Source organism: Theropithecus gelada, chromosome 1, assembly GCF_003255815.1.
Source record: "Theropithecus gelada isolate Dixy chromosome 1, Tgel_1.0, whole genome shotgun sequence".
NCBI classification, from domain to species: domain Eukaryota; kingdom Metazoa; phylum Chordata; class Mammalia; order Primates; family Cercopithecidae; genus Theropithecus; species Theropithecus gelada.
This window is the reverse complement of record NC_037668.1, coordinates 184,726,889-184,752,070: the sequence shown is the minus strand read 5'-3', so window position 1 is coordinate 184,752,070 and position 25,182 is coordinate 184,726,889.

Sequence of the window (25,182 nt, the reverse complement as noted above, 5' to 3'; positions counted from 1 at the left end):
GTTTCAATCAACTGTAGTTACTTTCCTTCATGGTTCTCAAATTGCCCCTTCCTTGGCTAGCAGGAAACTATTCAAGTTGGCTTCTGAGTTTTTTGACATGACTATAGAAGTCTTATTTTCTGAGAAGTTTGCTAGATATTGTTAAATTCTTATCCCCAGGAGGTTATATCATTTTGCCTTCCCACAAGATTTGCCAGCAGAATGTGATTTTGAAATTAGATTTTTACTAATGTAACTGGTGAGAGATGATATCTCAGTGTAGTTTTAATTTGCTTTTCTCTTATTATGATTCAGGATGAACATCTTTTCATATTGTTAGGAGCCATTTGCATTTTTTCCTATGAACTCTCGGTTCATATCTTTATTATATATTACATTTTATTATACATTATTTATTAAATGAAAATGTTCTGGCCTCTTCTCTATTTTTAGAAGGTCTTCATATATTAAGAATAGTAACCCTTTGTTTATGAATAAATTGCAAACAGTTTTTCCTATTTTGTCATTTGTCTTTTTTCTTTATGGTTTTTTTTTTGCCATGCAAAAGTTAAAAAATTTGTGTAATAAAATTTATCAATTTTTAAAATTGCTTCTGGGTTTGAGCCATAGGAAGGTTTTTCCTATTCCAAGGTTATAGAGGAATTCTCCCATGTTTTTTTCAAATACTTGTATGGTTTCATTTTTTAATATTTAAATCTCAGATGCATTTGGAATTCATTCTGGAATACAGGTTAACCCATTTATGCCTAATGTTCCATTATTGGAACACTAAGCATGGGGGAGTTATTCATATCCTACTGCTCAAGGTCATCGCCAGGGTCTGCTTTTTCACTCATGCAAAAATTCAAAAAATTGCAACCTCTGGCATAGTAATGAATCCTATCTTATCTTTTTCCATGTGGTTATACAGTTATACTACTTACTAGAAAGTCTACAATTCCTCTGGTACTTTGAGATGCTGTATTTAGCATATATTAAATGTTCGTACACAGTGGGGTCATTTTCCAGATTTTATTTTCTGTTCATGTGACAATACCAATGAATTTTAATTATGGAGGCTTATGGTAGGGTTGAATTCTAACAGGACTACTCTTCCCCTCTCCCTCACCTCAAACCATTGTTCTTAATTTTTAGATTTTTCCTGGTGATTCTTGCTTGTTTGTTTTTACAAATGATTGTTTTTGTTTTGTTTTGTTTTGTTTTTGAGAGTTTTGCTCATGTCGCCCAGGCAGACGTGCAGTGGTGCAATCTCAGCTCACTGCAACCTCCGCCTCCCGGGTTCAAGTGATTCTCCTGCCTCAGCCTCCTGAGTAGCTGGGATTACAGGTGCCTGCCACCATGCCAGGCTAATTTTTTTTTTTTTGTATTTTTAGTAGAGACGGGATTTCGTCATGTTGCCCAGGCTGATCTCGAACTCTTGAGCTCAAGTGATCTGCCTGCCTCAGCCTCCCAAAGTGCTGGGATTACAGGTGTGAGCCACAGCACCAGGCCACAAATGAACTTTATATTACACTTGTCTAACACAAGATAAAAAATATTTGATGATAGTTTTTATTGAGATTGCATTACACTTAGAAGATACAAAAAAATGGAATCTTTAGGATGGTAAGTCTTCCAGTTGAAAAACATGGTATCTCATTTCATTTATTCAAGTCTACTTTTGTTTCTTCCAGGTTGTTTTGTAGTTTTCCTCATATAAGGTTTGGCCTAGGTATTTTATTTTTGCTATAGTAAAATAAGGTTTTCTCTTTCATTAGACTTTGAATTGGGTTTCTCTGTGTATAATAATTTTAATTCTTGCTACTTTACTAAGTTTTCTTATAATTTTGGTAGTTTTTCTATTGACTCTTTGTAATTTTTAAGATTATATTATGTGTAAATAGACTTTACCTCTGTCATTTCAATTCTTATTCCTCTAGATTCTTTCTCTTGTCCAATTGCATTAGTTTAAATACAGTGTTAAATAGAGGAAGAGACAGTGTTTGTCTTGTCTTGTTCCTGAATTTTGTAGAAACACCTTTGGTTGTTTCCATTTGATAAGATGCTAGATTTGGGTTTTTGTCTGTTGGTTTCTTTTGTTTGTCTGTAATTCCTTATTTTATCTCCCTTTTCTTTCACTGAATCTATTTTGAAGTAATAGTCATTAACTCCCAATAAAGTCCCATAAGGCAATCAGTGAGCTTATTTTATTCTTCACATATTCCTTCCAACTCCTTCTGTTTTTTAATTGTATCACATGGAAATTGTCACATAGCTTCAACACACTACTTTTCATATTCTTGTGTGTTCTCCCTTGTAACTATAATTTAGTCAGGGACTTACTAATAAATCTGCATTTAATATTAAACAATTATTTTCTAATTGTTTGCTACTAAGTATAAAAGTAGAATTACTTTTGTATATCGACCTTGTATCTTACAACCTTGCTAAATTTTTTTGTAAGTTCTAACAGGTGTTTTATAGTTTCCTATAAAATTTTCTGTGTAAACAATGTCTGTTTCATTGCAGATATTCCCTACCTCTTAATTCATTACAAGCATATTTTCCTTTACCTCACTGAGCATAGTTATACTGTATAAAATTGCTTTAAATTCCTTGCCTCAGAATCCTAATATCTGGGTCATCTCAGGGTTGGCATCATGTTGATTATTTTTTCCCTTGAGAATGGTTCACATCTTCCTGAGTCTTATTTGTTGAATAATTTTGGATCATAGCCCGGATACTGTGAATATTATGTTGTAAAGACTCTGCATTCTGTTATATTTCTCCAAGGAGTGTTGACAATTTTTTAGCAGACACTTTGTTTTAGCAGACAATTAACTTGATTTAGACTCAGAATGCCAACCATTGTGCCTGTGTTAGGTAGTGGTTCAGATCCCTGATCAGTTTGAAGTCATAGCAGTCAGCTGCTTTCAGTTTGTTCCATGTATGTGTGATTCAGAGGTCAGTCAGAGACTTGGGCTAGGTTATACATACGATTTGAGATTCTCTTTTTCTTCTTCTCTTCTTTCTGGGGTTTACTCTTATTTTCCAGAAGCGCTGGTTGTCCTGGTTCCTCTGGTTAGAAAGATGATGGGTTTTCTACCAGAATTTAAGCCATTCCGCACCAGTGTTGCTGCAAATGTGCTCTCCCTCAGGGTAAAGCCACAATAAACAAGGAACTTGCTCCAGCCTGGCCGCTTGCTTCAAATTTCGCTCCCCTCCAAAATATGCCTGCCTTTGTTCAGTCCTCAGAGTTCTCAGGTAACTTTTTGTTGTATTTATTTCCTAAGCGTTTATAGACGCTATTTGGCTTGGCAGAATTCATTCTTTTATACCAGAAGCAGAACTCCTCTTAGTACAGGTTGAGTATCCCTTATCTGAAATGCTTGGGAGCAGAAGTGTTTCGGATTTTGGATATTTTCAGATTTTGGAATATTTGCATATATATAATGAGATGTCTTGGGGATGGGACCCAAGTCTAAATATGAAATTTATTTCTGTTTCATGTATACCTAGCCTGAAAGCAATTTTATACAATATACTTTAATAATTTCATCCATGAAACAAGGTTCCTGTACCTTGAACTGCTGGAAAGCAAAGGTGTCAGGTGTGGAATTTTCCACTTGTGGTGCCATGTCAGTGTTCAAAAAGTTTCAGATTTTGGAGTATTTTAGATTTTGTATTTTTGGATTAAGGATCCTCAACCTGTAGTTTAAAAAATGTTGAAAGTGTCAAGTTCAAGAGGCTGGAGGAAGTCCAGCCTCTGGAGCTGGCCCAGCTGGGATTAGTTTTGATCCTAATAATCCTTCAACAGTGATTTCTCTACTCCCCTATAGCAAAGCCTACCTTTTCTGGGTTGAGGCTGACGGTAAGGCTCACTGTTTAATGATGAGTACTTCTCCAAAGGAGAATTTTCTGCCTCTTAGGTTCTGAGCCTCACTATGGCCACTGCTAGCCACCTGGAACTAGATGGAATCAGGACAGTGTCAGGTGTCACATCTCCCATCTATAAGCCCACAGGACTGTGCTCAGCAAGCATCCCAGTCTGCAAAGCAGGTGTAGAGTTGAGATGGCAACATCTCCTTAAATCTCCCATATATGAGATTGCCCTTCAGTCTGACAGTAAGATAACCACCTTACCTCCAGCAGGGAATATTGTGTCTACAAAAGCAAGGGAAAAGGGACCAAAAATGGAGGTCTGTTTCCTCATTCCTGGGAAATGCAATCATTGGATCCTGCCATGTTTTCTGCCTTTCGTGTAACTTTCACACTAAGTTGTAGTCTCTTTCAAATCCCATTTCTTTCATAAAGCCTTCTGTGATTGTCACTAATCTCATTTAAAAAATCTCTCCAAGAACTGAGTATTTGTGGACTATGTTATCCCCTGTTTTGTCCTCTAATAATTTCATATGTACGTGTCCTGTCTTCTCGCAGTCTGCAATAATTTTTAGGGCTGGATCCCATTTCTTGAACAATTTATCTACCTATCAGGGCCTAACATAGGACATATTATTAGAGTAGAATTGGTTTGAACTTGAAACCAGGAACACATTTTGACAGCTCAGAGCTCTGGGTTTGCAGTAGAAAAATTTCACAGCAGGTGGTCACAGAGCAATTTTATGAGTCAAGGGCTCCAAGTTTGCAGTGCAGAATATTAGGAGTAAAGCTTTAAAAGAAATAAGTAAATGATGGACCTGTGTATCTAAAGATTTCAATTTAAGTAGAGGGGCTTAAAGTCAAGATGAGGATTATCAAGAAAGTAAACATGGCTATTTCAACAGCTTAGGGATTTAACCAAGTTAAATCCTGGGGCATGATCCTGGCATTTTAATTGAAATTAAAATTTAACATCAATGAAGTAAGAACACAGCACTGAATATGAGTGGCACTTTAGTCTCATCCTGTACACAAAATGTCAGCCTGACTTTTTCTCCCGGAAGTTTCTGTGAGACCAAAGAATTTTCTGAGCAGGATGTCTCCAGATTAGCAACAAGTGTTACATTAATGTTATTCCGGTCACAAATGGTTTTTAGACATTCTGTGTCCATCAGTTTGTTTCCTGACCTAACAGGATATACTGTTTACATTGTCTTGCTGGGAGTGCTATCAGCCTTGTTATGTTCCATAGGCCTTTTCTCCTCTTGTGAATAATCCTCACTGATTTCTGCCTCCACTGAAGTCCTAGCACTTATCGTCCATGCTGCCTACGGACTCATCAAGTCATAATATCTTGTCTTTGATGCCCACCTGGTTCAGCTCACTCACCTTATGCATGAGAAGGCCCAGAGTGCTGTAGTCAGTTTCCTAACGTCATGCAGTAATTTAATAGCAAAATTGTGATTAGAATCTGAGTCTTTACAGACTGTTCGGTATGCTTCCACCTCCATGGCACTGCTCACATTTACTATTATAAACATACAATAATAGAAATAATAATAACAAAATAATGTGTTATGTTTGTATAATGCTTTGTACCTCATTTATTACATTATTCTTATTTTTTACTTCTATCAAGACAGTACTGATTTGGTTACAGGGCCAGTTCTTACAATATTTGGTCCCTAGAATTGAGCTCTATTTACAAAAAAGTAGTTTTTAAAAAATGGACAAATTGTATTTGTGGTACACAACATGATGTTTTGAAACATGTCTACATTGTGGAAAGGCTAAATCATAAGCTCTGTTTTTGGGTGGGAGCACTTATTAGGATTTTCCATGGCCTGGACAGACTGTACTGACTCTGTCCTCCTTCCCTTGTTATGCCTCTGTGCTCACCAAGTAACCTTCTAAGGACTCATGTGGTCTTGCAGATACACTGATAGGAAGGAGGTCAGCTGACTGGAGAATTTGAGTGCATTACTTTGGGCCTCAGAAAGAATAACTCCCTGAGTAAATTAATAAACCAGCATTCTAGTTTCTCAGTCTCTGGAAACTTTGGCTTGTGTGAACTATCCCCTGAGATTGGTTAATTTGGAGGGGACGGACAGAACTGTGTTTTAGAAGCTGCCCAGCTGAGATCAGATCTTCACTGATGATGGCTCTGCTGGGCCATGACTGTGTTGTAGGTCCTGTCTTAGGAACTGCAAGTGGGCCAGCTAATCACAGCTTTATGATGAGCTACTTGATTTCTGGTTCTGTTTGGTACACCCCATTTTATGCAGAGCTAAGGCACTTTCACAGGCTGGGTTTGGTACTCACAAAGCTTGATTACAACATCAGCCCAAAAACAGCCCAAGAGGACCCCCGAGGCATTCCTAGACAGCTGTGAGACAAAGGGGATGCCTGACTTTTAATTCAGGTGAGGGCAGATTCCAGTTAGAAAAAAATCCTGAAGCCAATGAGACTTTGCTACCATTTATCAAAAAATCTCATTCTCCAGAAATCTCATTCTCACCTACATTTAGGAGAAACAGTAAGTGGGCCTGTTACTGTGCCATCAACTCAAACCACCCCAAAAGTCAGAGGCTTAAAACAACAATCATTTATTCTCAGGGACCAGCAGGTGAGCTGGGACAGCTTTCCTTCAGGCTACAGTGGCAGGGTAGCTCTTCTTCCTGTGTCTCTCCTGCTCCTCCTGGGACTGGTGGGCCAAGCTGGGCATGTTCTTTCCATGGTGGAGTCACAGGGGCAGGCAGGACAGCCCTAATGTGCAAGCACACTTCAAGCCCCTGCTTGCTTGTGTCTGCTGCATCCCATGGGCCAAAGCAAGTTACATGGCTGAGCCCAGCTTCTAAGGGCAGGGATGGTTCCCTGCCTTCTTATGGGAGGAGCTGCCAGGTTACACAGCAAAGAGTGTGGACACAGGGAGGGCTGGAGGACTAAAGACATTAAGACAAGCAATCCCCAGGGCCAGCTGGCTATTTGGAATTCTTGGTGACAGATTTTTGTTATTCATAGTCCCTGGAAAAGGTTTCTCTATATGATGAGGTCCGTTTAAAAGAATGTGGTAACATTTTGGCAGTTCCTCAAAAGTTAAATGTAGAATTACCATATGATCCAGCAATTCCACTTCTGGGTATATCCCCAAAAGAATGGAAAGCGGGGACTCATATAGACACTAGGACATCAGTGTTCACTACAGCATTATTCACAATAGCCAAAAGGTGGAAACAACCCAAATGTTCATTGAAAGATGATTGGATGAGCAAAATGCGGCATATACATGCAATGGATTAGTATTCAGTCTTAAAAAGGAGGGAAATTCTGACACATGCTACAACATGAATGAACCTTGAAAACATGGTAAGTGAAATAAATCAGACACAAGAGATATGTGTGGGATGACAAATACTGCATGAATCCACTTAACATGAGGTATGTAGAGTAGTCAAATCCATAGAGACAGAAAGTGGAGTGGTGGTTACCAGGGGCTGGGGGCAGGGGCAATGGAGTTATGGTTTAATAGGTACAGAGTTTCTGTTGGGGAAGATGGAAAAGTTCTATAGATGGAGGGTGGTGACGGTTGAACAATGTGAATGTACTTAATGCCACGGAATTGTGTCCTTTACAATGATTAAAAGGATGAGTTTTATGTTATGTATATTTTATGTTGGCTTGGTCAGCAGATCTTCGGAGAGACCTGGGGCATCAGATATGCAGACAGGGTGTGAAGATCCTGCCATCCACTCTGGTATGAAGGCCTCTGTGTCTCAAAGATGAGGAGAGAAGAAAGCTCAGGTCTGAAATATTTGGATTAAATATGCTTATTAAATTTTTATTTGCAGAATTAAATCCATTTGGCCGGGCTAGAAGCTTGCTCACTTTGTAGAAACTGACTCAAGCTTGTATATGAAAAGTTCTGGGAAATGGGAGGATTCAGGACCTGAGGAGGTAAAATGAGGGCAATTTGGGGGCTAATGAGACTGTGGTCTCTTTTCTCGCCTTTTGTTAAATGGGTAACATAACAGATGCATAGGGGAGGAAGGTGGACCCAGTAAAGCCAGCAAAGTAACGATGAAGCCAATATGAGTGCTTAATGATACCTGCAGGGCTTGTCTGGGAATACGCAAGGTTTTGATGACAGAGATGCCCAAACCTTCCTCTTACGATGGTTGGGCTATTAGTATATTTTCTGAGAAGAGAAAGCTAATGGGTACCTCAAAACCTACCAGCTTCTGGTGTAGAAGGAAGTAGGTTCACCTGTCTAAATATATGTGCTTTTCTTTTTTTTCCTTCCCAAATATGCTCTTCAGAAATATGTCAATGACACTAATATCTCAGTGTGGTGAAGGAGGAAGGAGGCGCTTGTCTTTAATCTTGACAACTGAAGAGGACTTCCTTTGTGCTAAGGTTCCATGCCTTTATTGTTTTCTCTTTTCTCCCTGTTTCTTCTGTCCCCTATCTCCCTGGACTTGGAAAGAGAGAGATTCTAAATGGCTACCTTTCTATGTGACAACATTTTTAGGGTATCCACCTGGGAGGACAGGGTTGGCACATGCTGAGGAAGCAGTACATGGTCTGATTAGTTGTACCTGCTTTTAGACCTGCCTTCTAGGACACAGCATGGGCCTGGGATGAGAATATCCTTTTTTTTTTAAGATGGTGTGTCACTCTGTCACCTGGGCTGGAGTGCAGTGATGCGATCTTGGCTCACTGTGATTTCTGCCTCCCAGATTCAAGTGATTTTCCTGCCTCAGCCTCCTGAGTAGCTGGGATTACAGGTGCCTACCACTACTCTCAGCTAATTTTTTGTATTTTTAGTAGAGAAGGGGTTTCACCATGTTGGCCAGGCTGGCCTTGAACTCCTGACCTTATGATTCGCCCGCCTCGGCCTCCCAAAGTGCTGGGATTACAGGTGTGAGCCACTCTCTTTCTCTGATGACTCATGTGATCTTTGCTTGAGAATTCTGGGTCTTGGCAAGTTGGGTACCACTAGGCTCTCTGAATGGACAGACCACCATTGTCTGCATTTCCTGGAGTTATGGAACTAAAGTTATTTCCTTGGCCTTGGCCTTTTCTTCAGACAAATACAGCCTCATGAAATTCTGGGTATAACTAGAGTCCCAAGAACCATAGGCCTGGGTGTCCAGCCGTGGTTCCTGAGGGCAGAGCAATAGAAATATTGCAGAACAGACCCAGCAGCAACCAAATCAGAGGCCCAAGGAGGGCAACTGACAAGGCTGCCTGTGGTCCTAGGTAATGGAAAGCGAAGGGACATTTGGTGAGTCATCACCAGAGCATCCACGGGGCTCGGGCAGAGACTGCTGGGAGCACTGCCTGCTGTTTTCCAGGACTCTGTAGTCCAGGACTATCCCTTCCTGATCAATGGCAATGCATTCCTGCTTGTTCTAGTCTGGTGCCAAAGATGAACTCTCCCACTTCCCCCTCCTCTTACTCTAAACATCCCACAGGGACAGAATAAAGAATGTTTCAGATCAGTTGTCCTCACAGTGGAGACCTGTCAGAGATCTGTCAGGAATGATGTGTAAACAGGGATGGGAAAATGAAAACTAGAAAATCCTCAGGTGGGCTGTTAGGCAGGCGTGAGGGCATCTGTGACAAAACAGTTCACAGCCTGTGATGGTTTTGGAAAACTATGGTTACTTTTTCTAAAATAATCAATATGTGTGGGTTTTAAGGATTAAAATTTGCAGCCTTGCCTGAAACGTAGGGAGGTGGTACTCAGACTTCTGTGTAATTGCAGTGTTAGGAGGCTGCATAGGGAGTTATCTTCCCTATTTCCTTGTTTTCAGGCAAGACCAACCAAGGCACCTGACTCAGTTCCAGCCTATTTAAAAAAAATCTCCATTTAGAAAATTGCTTGGCTTGTTTTTGTAATAATGTTTATTGAATATTTTCTATGCACTACGTTCTTGACAGGCAGCATCTCTTTTAATCCTTGCAATCACCCTATGAGAAGGGTATTGCTATTATCCACATTATACAGACAAGAAGACTGAAGCCCAGAGAGGTTAAATCGCTTGCCCAAACCCACATGTTGTTTAGTTAGTGGCTGCTCTGGCAGTGAGCCTGGGCGTCTGACTCCAAAGCCTGAGCCTGGAGCACTGCTTGGGAGCCGTTCCTCAGGGTCTCACTTTGGTGTACCTTCTGCAGTTTTGTCTCAGGCCACCATAACAAAGTGCCACAGATTGGGTGGCTTAGACGACTGATATTTATTTTCTCACAATTCTGGAGACTAGATGTCTGAGATCAAGGTGCCGACAAGGTTGGTTGCCTGACTTTGCTGGCAAGCTGTTCTTAGACTTTCAGCCTCCACGGCTGTAAGAAATAAATTTCTGTTGTTTATAAGCCACCCAGAACATGGCACTTTGTTATAGCAGCCTGAACTGACTAAAGCAATAACCATTTATAGGTCCCCTGGAAGGGACATGGAGTGGAGAGGAGATACCAGTGTTGGAGCCCTGTCCCCATTTCTGTGGGCTTATGCTGGTCTGGGCCCTTAGATTTTATTCTCTCAGAGATTCTTATGAATTAGTAAATATGGTTTTTCTTTCCCATTATAGGGTGGTTGTCTTCCTTGCATAGAGGAGAGGGGATGGGTGTATATGATCTTGGCTGCTCCTAGACCTTAATTAGCCTGAGACTTTTCCAGGGTAACCCATCTGTTGAAGTCAGAGTATTCCATTTCAGAATTTTCTCTCTTTCCAAGGTACAGCCAGAACCCTAGGAAGGGTTTGACTCTATTACAATATACTCAACTTGAAATTGTAACTAAAAATGATGGTGATGAATTGCAGACAGAGCAAGCAAGTGAGCGAGTGAGCATGCAGGAGTGAGCAAGCAGCATCTGTTGAATGGTGAACCCCAAGAGTTCAATTACCCCAGCTCTCGCTGCAGAAGGTAACCATGGAAACCTCATAATCCAAAGCATCACCAGTCTCCAAGCAAAATACACACACACACACACACACACACACACACACGCATGCCTCAAGAGGGCAGTATGTATGTATGAGTATGGGCGCACGTGCCTGTGTTTCAGTTATGGTGTATGAGGGGTATGTTTGTGTGATACCTTGACAGTTTGTGTTGTGTGTATATCACATGGAATTAGTATGGGCGTTTGCTGCCATGCTTTCCGGTTCTGTTCTCAGAGGTGGTGAAAGAGTGCAGATTTGTCCCAGTGTTTGGGTGTTGCACTCAAAGATGGTTAGAACGTGGGAGAGGACGTGCAACTTCAGTTTAGTGGAGGGTAATGTGGTGGCAGGGTTTGGGCATATAGGAAGGCTTTTAACTTATTTTTTTCCCATGTCAGGTTTCTATTGCACAAAAGTGTACAGGATTGAATATTTTACCAGTTGGGAGGTATATTCCTGTGGAATAGGGCAACTCAGTATGGATCCATATCGAACTTCTCAAACAACCTAATGTGGATGTAAATCCAGGTTTGGGGGTATTATTTTTACAAAGCAGTGTCTTTTTTCAGGGTATGTGCTGGTCTTTTTGTATTTTTTTTTCTTTCTAGCTTTCTGCTTTAAACCTCATCCTTTTTTCCTTAAGCTTGGGGCTAGCTGCCTATTGCATGAGGGATATGTGAATGTTGCACTTGGGGAGGGAGTGGTAGGGACAACTCATGAACGTCTGCTAATGAAATATGTCACTCAGTATGTGCACAATATCAAGAAGACTGTGTGTCACTTGGCAGATCTTTGAGTGTAAGGCAGCTCCATCTGGATTAAGAATTATTTGTTGAAGGAGGGTAGCTGTATGAAGACTGGGGCTTCAGACAGGCATTCCTAGGTTTCTGAGTGATGAATGGGGGGCCACACACCATGCGAAACCTGGCCCTGTGTTAGAGGCTGTCTCATCTTAATGGTAGCTCTGTGCACACAAGTATAAGGGCTATGTGTATATGTGTTTACCAGCTCTGTTCCTCCCGCTTTGTGTGATGTATGAATGAAAGAGAATTCATTAGGAGGCATTGGGAAGAAACCCTGTCTTTCGAATTCTTGCCTTTCATTCACATTTATAGCTGAGGGTTTTTAAACTATAGAGGTCTTATTTGTCCATCAAAAGATAATTACCAAAAGAATATTTTCTTTTTTGTTTTTAAAGGAAGCTGCTTCCTGGATGACAGAAATCCACATTGGCATCTCCCAGCAGGGGCTTGAAACACTGCCCACATGGCCCATGTGCCTCTGGTAGCACCATCCCAGCCTCCGTCTGCTCCCAGGAAGAAAGGGCCAGGCTAAAAGGCTGGGAGACGTTGGATGATAGGCAGTTGCTTGTAGCTCTGACACCATGAAAGGAACTCCTAGTACTGGATGCATAAAGTTACCTTCTGAGCTTGCCTGAAGGGCACCAGGGCAACCCCAGAGATGGGCTGAAGAGAATCACCCACTTGGCATTGATCACTTTCCCCATTCCTGCTGCTGCCCATCCTCATGTCCTTCAGGAGCTGGGTTTTCCACCCAGAATGTCTGAAAGATACCCTTGCTCTTGGCCCCCCGCCTCCTCAAAACAGTCCAGGGAGGAGGAGGTCTCCTTCCCTCCCTCCGCTGTAGTACAGGGGGAGGCTCCCACCCGGGCTTCCTACCGTGTGCTCCTTCCAGGGCATGTCTTGAGTCTTTAACAAGCAATGATTCAGAAACCTGTGGCTTTAGTTTATTTACACTTTCATTCAACTACTTTTTAAGTTCATTCCAAATGGTAGATTCTGGAGATATGGCAATGAAGAAGGTGCTCTTTTTGCCCTTAGTGAGCTCACACATTAGTCAAAGTGCCAACAAATAAAAAGGCAGTTATAGTACTATACAGTGAGATAAGATCCAATAGGGGTTAACCCAGGACGCTATGGGAGCTTCTAAGAGGGGCACTAGCCCTGTTTTGGGGAGCAGGGAGGTTTATTAGAAAAGCTGATGTCTAATCAGTAACCTAAAGGATGAAGGGGAATTATCTGGGTAAAGGGAGGTGATGGGATGCTTTCCAACAAGGGGGAATGAAGTATTTGTTAGAAACATAACTGCTTCACAGGTGAAGCCTCATGGCAAATGGTATTTATGAGAGATAAAAAACGAGGGGTTCAGGGGGAGAGAGAGAGAGAGATGGAGAAGTATAGGAAGCAAACAAACACGCAGAGAGAGGAAGAGACAGAGACAGCTGGGCAGAGAGGAAAAGCTGGATGGTCGGGAGATGGCGAGACAGAGAGAGGACCACAGAATCATGCATTGTTAGGGCCAGAGGGAACCAGAGCAGACATCCACAAGCCCCTCATTTTAAAGATAAGAAAACAGAGGCAAAGAAAGGCTAAATAATTCTCCAGAGTCCCAAAGGTGTTTAGTTGGAATGCTGAGTGAGGAAACTAGATCTCCAGCTTCCAGTGGGTTGGAGAGAAAGGAGACAGAGGGAGACACGTGGAGAGAGAGTGGAGTCAGAGATGGAGGGAAGAAAGCTAGGTAAAAGCACAGTTGGCTAAGGTTCACTGGCGTCTCACTGTCAGGATTATGGTGCGGAGTGAAAGCAAGGAAAGTTTAGATGACATCTCAGCTGGGTTTCTTTCTTTTCCTTTCCCCTCTATCTTTTCATCTTCCTCGCTTTCTCTTTCCCTTTCCAACCACATCTTGCCTACAACTAGATGTCAGGGAACTGGTTGCCATGGCTACTAAATGGCATTCATGCAAGCTGAATTATTAAACCAGGGTCTTTTCTTTGAAGCCCTGGTCCCAGTATGAAGTCCCATTAGGGGGCGTCATGTGGGGCATAGGTCGGGCCAGGGTGCTTTCTTGTGGGTCTGACTGAAAACTGAGAGGACAGGGAGTGTGTCTTGGGCACTGGGCTCTTTGCGTTGCTAGATGTATAGAGGTTTGGGGGTGGGGGGAGGTGCACCAGCGCCGTTGGAGGGATGGAGGGAGACAGGCCCTGTGTGCTGCTGAGAAGAATTCCTGCATCCCAGCCTAGTTCCCCTACCTCCTCTGACTAGAGCAGCAGCCACAACTCATTCAAATGGGACAAGAACCAAAACCAATATTTTTATTATGTCTGAAAGGACACCATATTGTTCTAAATAGTTGTTACTTGTAGCCAGGGAAGAAAGAAATAACATGGCAGGTATGTCCCAGGGGGCCATACTTAGGTGTCTGGCATTGAGCCCCGTATATGGATAGGAAAAGGGAATGGGTTGGGGGATCATCTTATTGGTGAGCAACCTATGCTCCCAATTGTATGAATGGGTTGTCAGAGACAGTCTTGTTTGTGGGTACAATTGTTGTTTGTTTTGATGGTGGAGAGGAGTGGGTATGGACGCTCTGCTCTTTAGGAGATTCCAAGCCAGGAAAACCATCAGCCGTCTGGTATCCTAGCTCTTTAAACTTTTTCATTAAAAAAAAGAAACCCACACATTGTAGAGTGAATGCTCCTGCTACGGGCTGAGGGGAGAAGGCCTGGGTGGCTGGTGACTGCACTGTGTGTGTGTGTGTGTATGTTGGGGTAGTGGTGGGGGCATGAAGAGTATATTTTGGGGTTCATGGAGTCATTCTCCTTTCCCCTGAGCTCCAACAGATTCTGAGGTAATTTCTTAAAGTGGGGAAAATCTCTTCCTCTCCTTCCCCATGTTGTGCTTCTGACCTGGGGGTTCGAATCCTAGGGCCAGGCTCTTCTCAAGGGTTCAAGAGAGGCCCCCCCTGCATTCTTATGCTTGAACAGAAAAACCAAACAAACAACCTTTTGATATGGGAAACCAGACCTCCAAGACTGTTCTAAAAATCTGTCAGCCTCTGAAAAACTGAGGTGTGCCCTGATTTTTTCCTAATGCCCTGCCAGAACATTGTTTTTTCTTTTTAACATCAGGTTAAAGCCCAGGTTTTGAAAGTCTGATTCATAGACTCAATTCTTTTCAGGTTGGTGAGAATTTTCGGGACTTACCTGGCCCTGGGGCCAACATCCTGGCTCCTCACAGCATGAACCTTTCAAGCAGACCTTCTGGGGGTAAATTGGGAACTAGCCAAGGAGGATACATAGCCACTCCTTTTCCTGCCACAGCTAAGAGGAAAGGTGAGAGGAGCTGTTGGCATGGTGGCTATTTATTTCCCTTTAGTGCACGTTTTCACTGTGTGCCAGGCTCTGCCCTCAGCCATGGAAACTCACGGCCAAGTAGAAGGGCCAGCTGTCGTCATTCAGCCCTGATCATCCTCAAGTGAGGCCTTCTGAGGATTTGACCCACCTGGGTCAAGGCTAAGCTGAAGCAATAAGAGTGGAGAGAAAGAGAACTCTCCTCTTTCTCTCCCTCCTCCTTTCCTGCGGCTCCCTTCTCTTGTCCCTTCCAATCCCACTGCCTCCTCTTCTCTCTTTTTCTGGAGCCCCTCTCTTCTCTGACTCTGAGCTCCTGGAGGAGAGGAGGCAGTTGTTTATAAAGCCACCTGCCAAAACCTCCCTAGGAACCCTACTGGGAGGTGTGCAGATGGGTGGGTGGGAGAAAGTCATCACCTGCAGGGTTGTGGGAGACATTTCTATTAATTTGAGGGAAAGGTATGCAGAGAGCCAGAGACATGGGGGAGAGAATACCCTAGAGGGATTCAGGTCTTGGAAGCCTTGGAAACACCAGTTTGACTCAGTTTTGGGGCTGTTGATTTTTTGTGCTCAACTGCCCACAGGAAACAGGGTCTCCGTTAGAGCCCTCAGCTAGCCCCCGGAGACCTTCAGAGAGCCTCTGGATCAGTCCACAGGCAGTGAACAGGCTCTGCATCAGGCTGGGGCTTCCCGTGGGAAGCGTCTCGCTCAGGGTCTGGTCCCCCACACCTCTCCTTCCCCCTTAACTTGATCCTTGAAGCCCCCAGTTCGCTTGTTTCTTTTTAGATGTAATTATGCTTTCCCTCTCCCTGCCCAGCAAGGCCAGCGGCCAGGACCCTGGTGAAGTCCAGAGCGGGAGCCCAGGAAGGGGCCATCCCACTCACAAACGAGAATCGGATACTCCAGTGGAAAGCGCCCGCGGAAGTTTCAGGTTACTGAACTTTTCCACAGAAATCCTGACCCAAATTTCTTGGCCTCAGGCGGTTTACAACACAAACCCCCGCCTAAATGAAGCCTGGCGGCGCCCCCCGCCGTCCCCAGCCCCGGGTGTACGCGCGCTCACGCCGGCGTTCCCCTCCCACCCTCGCGCCGCTCCCTCGCCGCCTCGCGCGTGCCGCCCGTGTCTGGACAGCGATTTCTTCTGCTGTTTGGATACAGCTCTCTTCTCTCCTTCTTTGTTAGTCCCTGGTCTGCCGTCTCTGGAGGGGGCATGTATGCGAGTTCTCTTTCTGATTGCCAGAAATTTCTTTTCCACTGTGTGAGGAGACAGATTTCTTTTTAATTGTCTCTCTTCTCTTTTATGAATTTTGTTCTCTGTTTCTGGCCCTCACCTCCGCCTGCCTTCCTTCCCCATTCTTTCTGTGGATTCCTCCTTCTTCCCCCTTCAATTTCACCATCTCTCCTCCCCCGTCTTCGCCCTCCCACCCCCACCCCTTTCCTCTTTTAAAATAATTCAGTGATGTCTCGGGAATACTAGCACACCCTCTTCATTCAGCTGAGCGCGGGACTCTACATTAATTCAAGGTAAGCCCTGGGTGTTTACTGCCGGAGATGTGTCTGTCTTGCGCCCCGCATCCACTGCCTGCGGGTCTGCGCTGCATTCCCCGGTGGCGCCACCGGTCTGGCCCCGGCGCTGCTACCTGTTGGGGGGATGCATGGACCTTGGAGATCCGTACTTGGCCCTAACCTTCTTGGAATCTCTGCACGCGCTGTCCGTTCCTTTGCAACTTCCGTGAGAATTGTCCTGGCGTGGGAAAGCCCGCTCGCCCTTTGGCGCTTAGGGTGTGCATGTTGCGCCCCTTGCCGCGGCGCTCAGGGCAGCATCCCGCTGGAGGATGCAGGGTTCTCACCGCGTGAGGGGGGCTCACGCGGAGCCAGGCTCCGAACAGGGAGCGGGCGCCAGCCGCTGGGTTTTTGCAAGCCTTGGGGCCTCTGGCCGCCCTTCCATGCCTCCGGGCGCGGACGGCTCAGCAGGTCCTCGGCATCGGGAAGTTTGTGCGGGGATCGCTGGAGGGAAGGGCGCGCGGCCCAGGGGCTGAGCTTGCAGCGAAGTTTCTGTGAAGGAAGCTGCATGTGCCTTTGGAAGCGACTCGGGACTGCTGTAGGGTGGGCTGGGTGTCTTATGGAGTTGCAGGTCAGAGCGAGTGTTGTGGGTCCTTTCCTGGGACAGGACTGGGAATTGGGGCTCGAGGTAGGGGATGAAAGAGAACAGAGGAAGTCAGGCTGCGTAGGGTGACTTGCTTTTTGATTGGGCTTGAGTCTCCTTGTGCGAGGGTGGTTTTCCCAGGGATGGAACATCCAGTTTTCTGTGCTATTTTGCTTTGTGCCCATGTCCTGGAGAGAATGATGGGGGACACTAACCCACCGACGTCTCCCTTGAGATCGCGGCTTCCTCCTTGCGCAGGGGTCTGAGGTCACTTGCTGCAATCGTGTCTGTGAGTCTGGCTGCTCCGAGCAGGTGATTCAGGCTGTGGGTGCGTGCCGAGATCTAGGGGCTTGTGCCAAGATCTGGTTCACCGTGTTGGAACATCGGTTCGTACTTACTCTTGGCTGAGAATCACACCGTGTCATAGAAACCTCATCCTCAGAGGAAAGACTGGGAGTCAGGATAGCTTAATTCACAGAGCAGGCTGAACCCAGAGAAGTGTATTCATGCAAGGAAAGGGTGTTTCTGATGCTTAAATAAGAGTATTACTTTATCTCCACTGAGGTCAGAACCAGAGGAAAAGGGGCTTTCTCTCCTGGGGTTGGGAAAAAACTTCCCGTTTGCAATTCCAAGATAAATTACTAATGGGAAAATATAGAACTTCCCCTGCAAATACATGGGTCTCGTAGGATGGTGCAGCGATTTCTACCATCTAAGATAAGATGACCGTTTCTTGTTGTTTGATTCCATTCTACTGTTCTCTCACATGCTAAGTTTCTGACCAGCTAAGAAGCTTTTTACTGCTTTGTAGTATAGTGTAATCATATCATTTAGGATTGACTGCATAGGGTGCAGATTGTCCAAGCTGGGACATTTCTGAGAGTGGACAGAGATGTTGGTAATAATTACACATGGCCAATGAAGACTCCCATACAGCTAGAGATAAATGATTAACCTAAGAGTGACTGTATTTATGCTAGGTTAGAGGTAGGGATAATTCAAAAGGCAACATGCGTTGGTTTCATATCATTTGGATCTTGCCTCATTCTTCCTGACTCAGATTTCTAATGGACTTTATTTCAGTTCCCTCTGAAAATCCAGCTCTCAAATACAAATCTCTTTCCTGTGATGAACGCCTTTTTCTCCAATTACATGAGTCCCTCTGAAATGCCCATTCCTGGAGTAGAGCTTCATGCTGTAACTCTGCAGGGATGACAAATTGACAGTGATTTACATGGAGTTGTTTCTATTCCTCTGTCTTCTTGATTGTATTTACGAGTCTGGGGCTCCCAGGGAGCTGTCCTTCTGCCAGGAATTGTGAGTGTTGTGTTGATGGTAGCATGATATACAGTGATCCACACAGTCACATGGTTGAGCTATTGGATCATCGCTGTCACAGCTCCTCCACTCCTTGAAGGCTAGGATGTGTGTGTTGGGTGTGAGAAGAAGGAAGAGGAAAAAAATCCTACATGTCTGGATTTCAAACTGAGAAACTCATGTTCAAGAAGCATCCTATTGTGGAGAAATGTCTGTTTTTTACTTCCTTGCTTGTGTGAGGGAGTGGTGAGGATTCTTACGGATGTGTCAGTCACACCTCCATCCCCCTTGCAGCCTATAAATCTGCCAGACAGCTAAGTCCCCGCAGGGCCTCAAAAAGTGCAGTTACCATTGATTGACTGCTTATTGCTATATTTTCTAAATATTATACCAAGCAGCTTCCAGACATTTTCATAATTAATTGTTAACCAATCCTATTAAGTAGGTATCTCCATTTTATAGATGAGGAAACTGATGTTCAGAAAAGTTAACTAACTTTCTGAAGTTCACCCAGCTAGTAAGAGGCAGAGCTGGGATTTGAACCCAGGCTAGCTGACTCCCGGCACACAAGGTTGACTCTTTGTGCTGTAGTTGATGGCATCTGACTCATGGAGTTAGTCCCAGCTGCTCAGCCTGGGGAGTGATGGCTGGTTCCAGAGTGGGGTAGATTGGCCAGTCTGCTTGGTCATCCTGCCTGGTCCTTAACTTGTGTTGCCTCTGTTTTTTCTGTCAGCAGTGTCCTTCCTGGTGTCCGTCTTAGTGCATTTTGCTTTGCCATAAAGGAATACCTGAGGCTGGATAATTTATATATAAAAAAGAGGTTTATTTGGGTTACGTCTCTGCAGGCTGTACAAGAAGCATGGTGCCAACATCTGTTTCTGGTGAAGGCTTCAGGAAGCTTTCACTCTTGGTGGAAAGGGAAGGGGAGCTGGTGTGTGCAGATCACATGATGAGAGAGAAGCAAGAGAGAGAGGAGGGAGGCGCCAGGCTCTTTCTAACAATCAGATCTTGTGGCAATTAACAGAAAGAGAATGGATTCATTACCTTGAGGATGGTGCCAAGCAGTTCATAAGGAATCTGCCCCCATGACCCAAACACCTCTCACTAGGTCCCCACCTCCAACACTGGGGGTCACATTTCGGCACGAAATTTGGAAGGGATGAACAACCAAACTTTGTGTGTCTTCCACTTTTTGCCTGGCAACCTAGATCTTACCAGAGGGATCCTACCTCTGGATCCCAGTCCAGTGTGCTCACCAATCCTACCTGGGGTGGTGGAATTATCTAATGGAAAGGCAGAGCACATGTCACCATCTGATTTTCAGGGTTTGTCTGCACCTTAGTTATTGATGCCTGCTTCTCTCAGGTTCATAGTTAGGTGAATCCAGTTGTCTGAGAGGCTGACCATGGCCTAGATTGGAAAGGGCCTTCCCATGCCTTGGCTTCCCCAGAAGTAGTTCTGTAGACTAATAGGGGAACCAGACCATCCCTAGTTGATAGCGTGTTGGTTGGGTCCCTCAGATCCTCTCTATCATAAAGGCAAAAATAGAGGCTTATGTGGATAATTCTAGATATTGTCATTCCCACTTACCCTGCAGCACAATAATTTACCAGACCAAGAACAGCATGGCTGGGGGGAAAGAGGCAGGATGATGATTGGGTCAGGGTGGGGAGTTAAAGAGTACTGTGTGGGAGACTTCATTTCTACCCAACTCAGCCTCTCTAAGAAACCATGTCATCTTGCGCAAGTCACTAACCTAGTTGGGCCTCATTTAACTTGTCTGAAAATGAAGGTTGGGAAGATGCCTTGCAGATATTTTCTAGCTTCAGCAGTCACGCAGTTCAGGGTGGCTTTCTGCTCTGTGCTCTGTAAGTCTGAGGCAGAACCACGCCTTTTCTCTTCCCCTCTATTGGCAGAGTGTAGGCGGGACAGATGGGGCTGATGGACAGGAGTTAGATGGAGGGCCATGGAAGAAACCTTCTGGGTGGAGCAGCAACTGCCCTTGGTCTCCTGTAGGCAGGCCTCAGCCCAGTTCTGGTCTGAAAAAATTGGGTAGCTCAGCTGGTCAGGGATGAGTAGTTGAGATGCTGGCATATGTTACTTTGCATCCCCAACAAGTGAGGGAGAACTGGGAAAAGCAGGAAATACAATACTATACTAACAACCATCTACAATATGCCCTGAATGATTATCTGAGCAGTGGGGGAAAGGGGTGGGAGTGAGAGGTAGGACAGTGGGAGAAGGAGAGACATGGTCTTTGTCCTCCTGGTGCTGACAGTGTGGGGAGAGCCTAGAACTAGGCCATTGGACCAAGTATACATGTTACAAACTATAAAGCCATTCAGAACCAAAAACCCCTTGCAAAACTATTTTTACAAATGGTTGTAACAAATGGTTACAGTTGTTTATATGCAAATCAAGTACCTTCTGGCAGAAGCAAAGATGTGTGGTACCTTTCTCATTGTAACCTGGAAAACTGGTGTTATGAATGTCATCCTCATCCCTGACATGAGGATTCAAGAAGGTTCTATTGTCTGCAATACATGCATGGACTTGGGGGAAGTGCACTGAATGAAGTTCTAGAATGGGGCTCCTCCAAGGACAGGCCTTCCCATTTATGTTCACGTAGTATTGCTTTGGAAGATTCAGTCTGAATCACAGGGCCTTTGTAACTATGTGGACGGCAGTTGAAAAATAAAATTTCCTCCATAAACACTAGTCTGGGATTGGGGTGAAGGGAGAATGCTCTAGATTCTCAGTATAGGATTAGTAGTGACAGCAGCAGCTGAATGGGGCTGAGGGAGGGCACAGCCCCTGGGAGCACCAGGATGAAGGTGTGATGCTGTCTTGGGTACAGCTGCCTATGGCACGGGAGTGCATCCATCCCTGTGAGTTTTCATATAATTTCTAACCTGGGTAAAAAAAATCTAGGGCTGCACTTATGGACACACCTCTTATTGATGAAAATATCACTGTAGTTGCAAAAATGCAACTTGATATCAAAGTAGTTCTCTGTGCCTTGCTGTCTTGCAGAGGGTATCTTGTATATGCTTCTCTTAAGTGTCTTTTGGGGTTTCTTCCCCTTTCTCATGAACCAAATGTGTACATGTGCTTTTCCCAGAAGGAATGAGAAAATAAAGATGAAAATGACATGCATGGTTCTTTCTCTTAAGTGATTGGTTTCTAGCTCTAAGTTCAGTACTTTAAGAAAGTATTTCTTTTATCAAATTATATATTCTCTGACTCTGGCATAGTGGATCTGGTCTTGTTCCAATCCATACTAGCTATATGACCATGAGAAAAGCACTTAAACCTGCTGGGTCTCCACTTATTAATACACAGGCACAGAACTCTGTCTTTCAGAGAAGGGGACTTGGAGCCAATGGTCACTTGAGGCCCCTTCCCATGTTAAAATCATTGACTGTCATATGATTCTGTATCCTTTCCCTTCTCTCTCTTCTACTATCTGTCTCCCCCTCTTACCCTTGACTAGTCATACAATAGGATTTTTTTTTTTGTTTGCTATATTTACTGAATAGGAATTTTATTCTTTGTTCTTAATTTAAATAGCTATGAGGAACATTTTACATTTCTGCTTCTGAAAAGAATGTAAATTGAGTTACTCTTGACTTACTTAGTCCTTGATTGATGTTTTCTTGAAAGTAATGATCCTAAATACAAAAAAGTTCCACCCTTTCCTTAGTGAGGGGATTCATAATGACAGGTGAACACACATCCAACTTCCACCTTCTTTTGTTGTTGGATCTCAGAATCTGGGTTAATGAGCTATTCAGTGCTGAAGTCTAAGAGTCCTAGGTTCATCCAGGCAAGGAAAGCCAGCTTTCCAACCTCAGAACCTGAGCCCTGGTCCAGGGCGGCTCCCATGGTGACTGGAGGGGAAGGAACCTGGGCTTGGGGGGCAAAGCCGCTGGTGTGAGCTCAGTTCTGTCACTGGGTAAAAAATCACTTCAGTTCTCTCTGCTTTCCCCTTCCTTTCTTCTACTCTCCTTTCCCCCTTCCCTCTTTCTGAAAATGTGTCCTGAGTGCCTGTTCGGGGCTAGGCACTGACTTGGACACTGGGAATACAGCAATGAACAGGACAGCCAAATATCCTACTGTTTTGGAATTTATATTCTATTGTAGGAAGAGAGAAACCATACATAGATAAGTAGATTGTTAAAAAAAAATCAGACCATAATAGAATAGCATTCAGATAATTAATAGAGGGTGATGTGGCAGTGACAGGGTCACACTTTAGATTGCAACATCAGGGAAGGCTTCTGAGGAGGTGATATTTAAGCTGAAGATCAGAATGGTAAAAATGAAATAGGATCTATATCACTGATTCTCTATGGCTATTTTGAGGAATAAGTTAAATTGTATGCAAAAGTGTTTGAGACTATGAAATGAATGCAGCACATTTTATATCTCACTGGGCAAAATTCTTTGAGGTGGAGCATCGTGATTAATTAATATTTGCAGTTTCAGTACCTAGCATAGTAATGAATGTAGGATGAATTAAATTATAAATGTAAATCAGGAGTTCAGAGGAAATGTTTAAGAGATAAATTAGATGATGCCTAGGACAGGCCTTTGTGGAAAGAAGATCCTGTTCCTTCTGCTCTTGCCACTACTGGGCTTTCCTGGAGATTTGCATCCTTGAAGCCCTGGGAGAGCAGAGGTTCCCTGGGTTTACAGGGTACAGAGGGATGGAGAGGGACAGACAATACTGAGGGAGTAGAGTTCCTGAGTAAGTTCCAGGTTGCTCTTCTTGCTTTTTGGGGTTTTCTTAACCCAGAGCAGACAGAGATTAGATGCCCAGGCCTCCTTCCATCTCCTGCATCTGGGAGGGTGGCTGTTTTTCCCATGCTGCACAGGATGCAGACTTTGTAGCCTTTGCCTTCCTCCAGTGCTGCCACAGCTCTCTCTTCTCTCCAGCCCTGGGCAGAGCTCATCATGCTTTTCCCTGTTACCTGCCTGCCCAAAGGGTTGACTCAACACAGCCCACCTCCTGCACCCAAAGCTGTGAGTCACAGTTGTTCAAACATGGAGGTGTGAATCACTCAACTTCTAGCCTTTGAGATGTCTTGGGTGACAACTGAGGGAGAAGGCTTTGTGTGTGTCCCTGCCCTTCACTTCCCTTTGGGTTTATCATGCTTCTTCCACTTAGACCCTAGAACTCAGACCTCATGGCCCTTCCCCAGGGCGACAAGACCAGTCTGGGGGTACATGGAGTGTTTATTCACTCACACAGGAGGAGGCCTTAGAAAGAACATCCTGTCTCAATTTGTGGTTTCTGGACCAGCCACATAGCACCCTTGAGAATTTCTTAGGCATTCAAATTCTCATGCCCTGTCCCAGACATCTTGAATCAGAAAGTCTGGGGGCAGGGCCAAGCCCTCCAGGGGAGTCATGCACATTAGTTTGGGAACCCCTGTTAGAAGGATAACTGAGTGTGGAGCATCCAGCATGTGCCAGAAACTAGTTATATTGTATGTACACCTCTTTGAGTTACAGGAATTGTCAGTCTTGTTTTATAGATGAGCAGAAAGGCCTGCAGAACCCGAGATCATAGTAGGTGGTAGATCCCGAGTTTGGCTCCAGTCTTGACTTCAAAGTCAGAATTATTGTGAGGTTTGGACCCCTAATTAAAATGCAAATATTTCTGACGACATCTGTTACTAATCAGTAACATCTTAGTGCTCTTAGTGCTAATTCCTGTCCTGGCCATTCACAATAGACTGCTGAGAGGAGAGCGGAACAGCCCTGAGAAGGAGGTCTGGATACCTTGTGGTGTCTCATGGGTGCTCCCACTGCTTGGCAGTTTCTCCTCTGGTTAGCTCTGGCTGAGTTCCTTCTCCAGATGGGACTGAGTGACTGATCCTTAAACACAGGTGCTTCCCAGTCCACCCTGGCCCTTTCAGCTATTTATGGTCCACACATCCCTCAATTTGCCTTGGCCATCGCTCATATGCTGGTGACTTCCAATTTTCTGTTCCAAACTAGGATTCTCTTTTGAGTTTCAGAATTTCTCTCCAACTGAATACTAGATGTTTATACTTCAACACCTCATAGTGTCTCAAACTCACCTTGTCTAAAACCTAATGCATCTTTATTTCCCAAATCTTGTCCTCCTCTCACATAGCCTCTTTCAGCAAATGGTACCACCCTCCATCCTGTTGCCCAAGACAGAAATCTGGGAGTCATTTGTGACTCTTCTTCCTCCCTTTTGCCCTGACGTTCATCAACTGACCTGCCCTCGCCCATCCCACGGGGGCCTGGCTCACAGTTGCTTATCCTGATTCCTTGATACCTTTGGGCTGTCCTGGGTTCTTCTCCTTTGCACTCCCTTGGCATCCTGTGCTTACCTCTGGCACTGTGCTTCTTAGGTAGTGTTGTAACCGTCAGCCTCCCCTATGCTGAGATCCTTGACGGCGAGGATTGTGTCTTTTATCTATGTGTCTCCAATGCTTTGCCCTTAGTAGGTGACTGATAAGTTTACTGATTATATAAACAAGTAAAGAAGCTACCCTGGAACCTTTGGCAAATCCTGATTCTCCTTCCCTTTGTTGCAATACAGTCTCCCCTATGATGGGGTCACTGTGCTCAGCAACTGTGACTTTGACAAGTTCCTTATCAGTTGACTTTGAAGTGACAGTGAGTACCCACCAACTCCTCTCAGAGAAAGCAGGGAGTTGACTGAAGGCGGTAATACTACGGAGTGTGTATGTGGTATATATATCTGTGTAGAAAGTGTTGCCATGAAGCTGAAG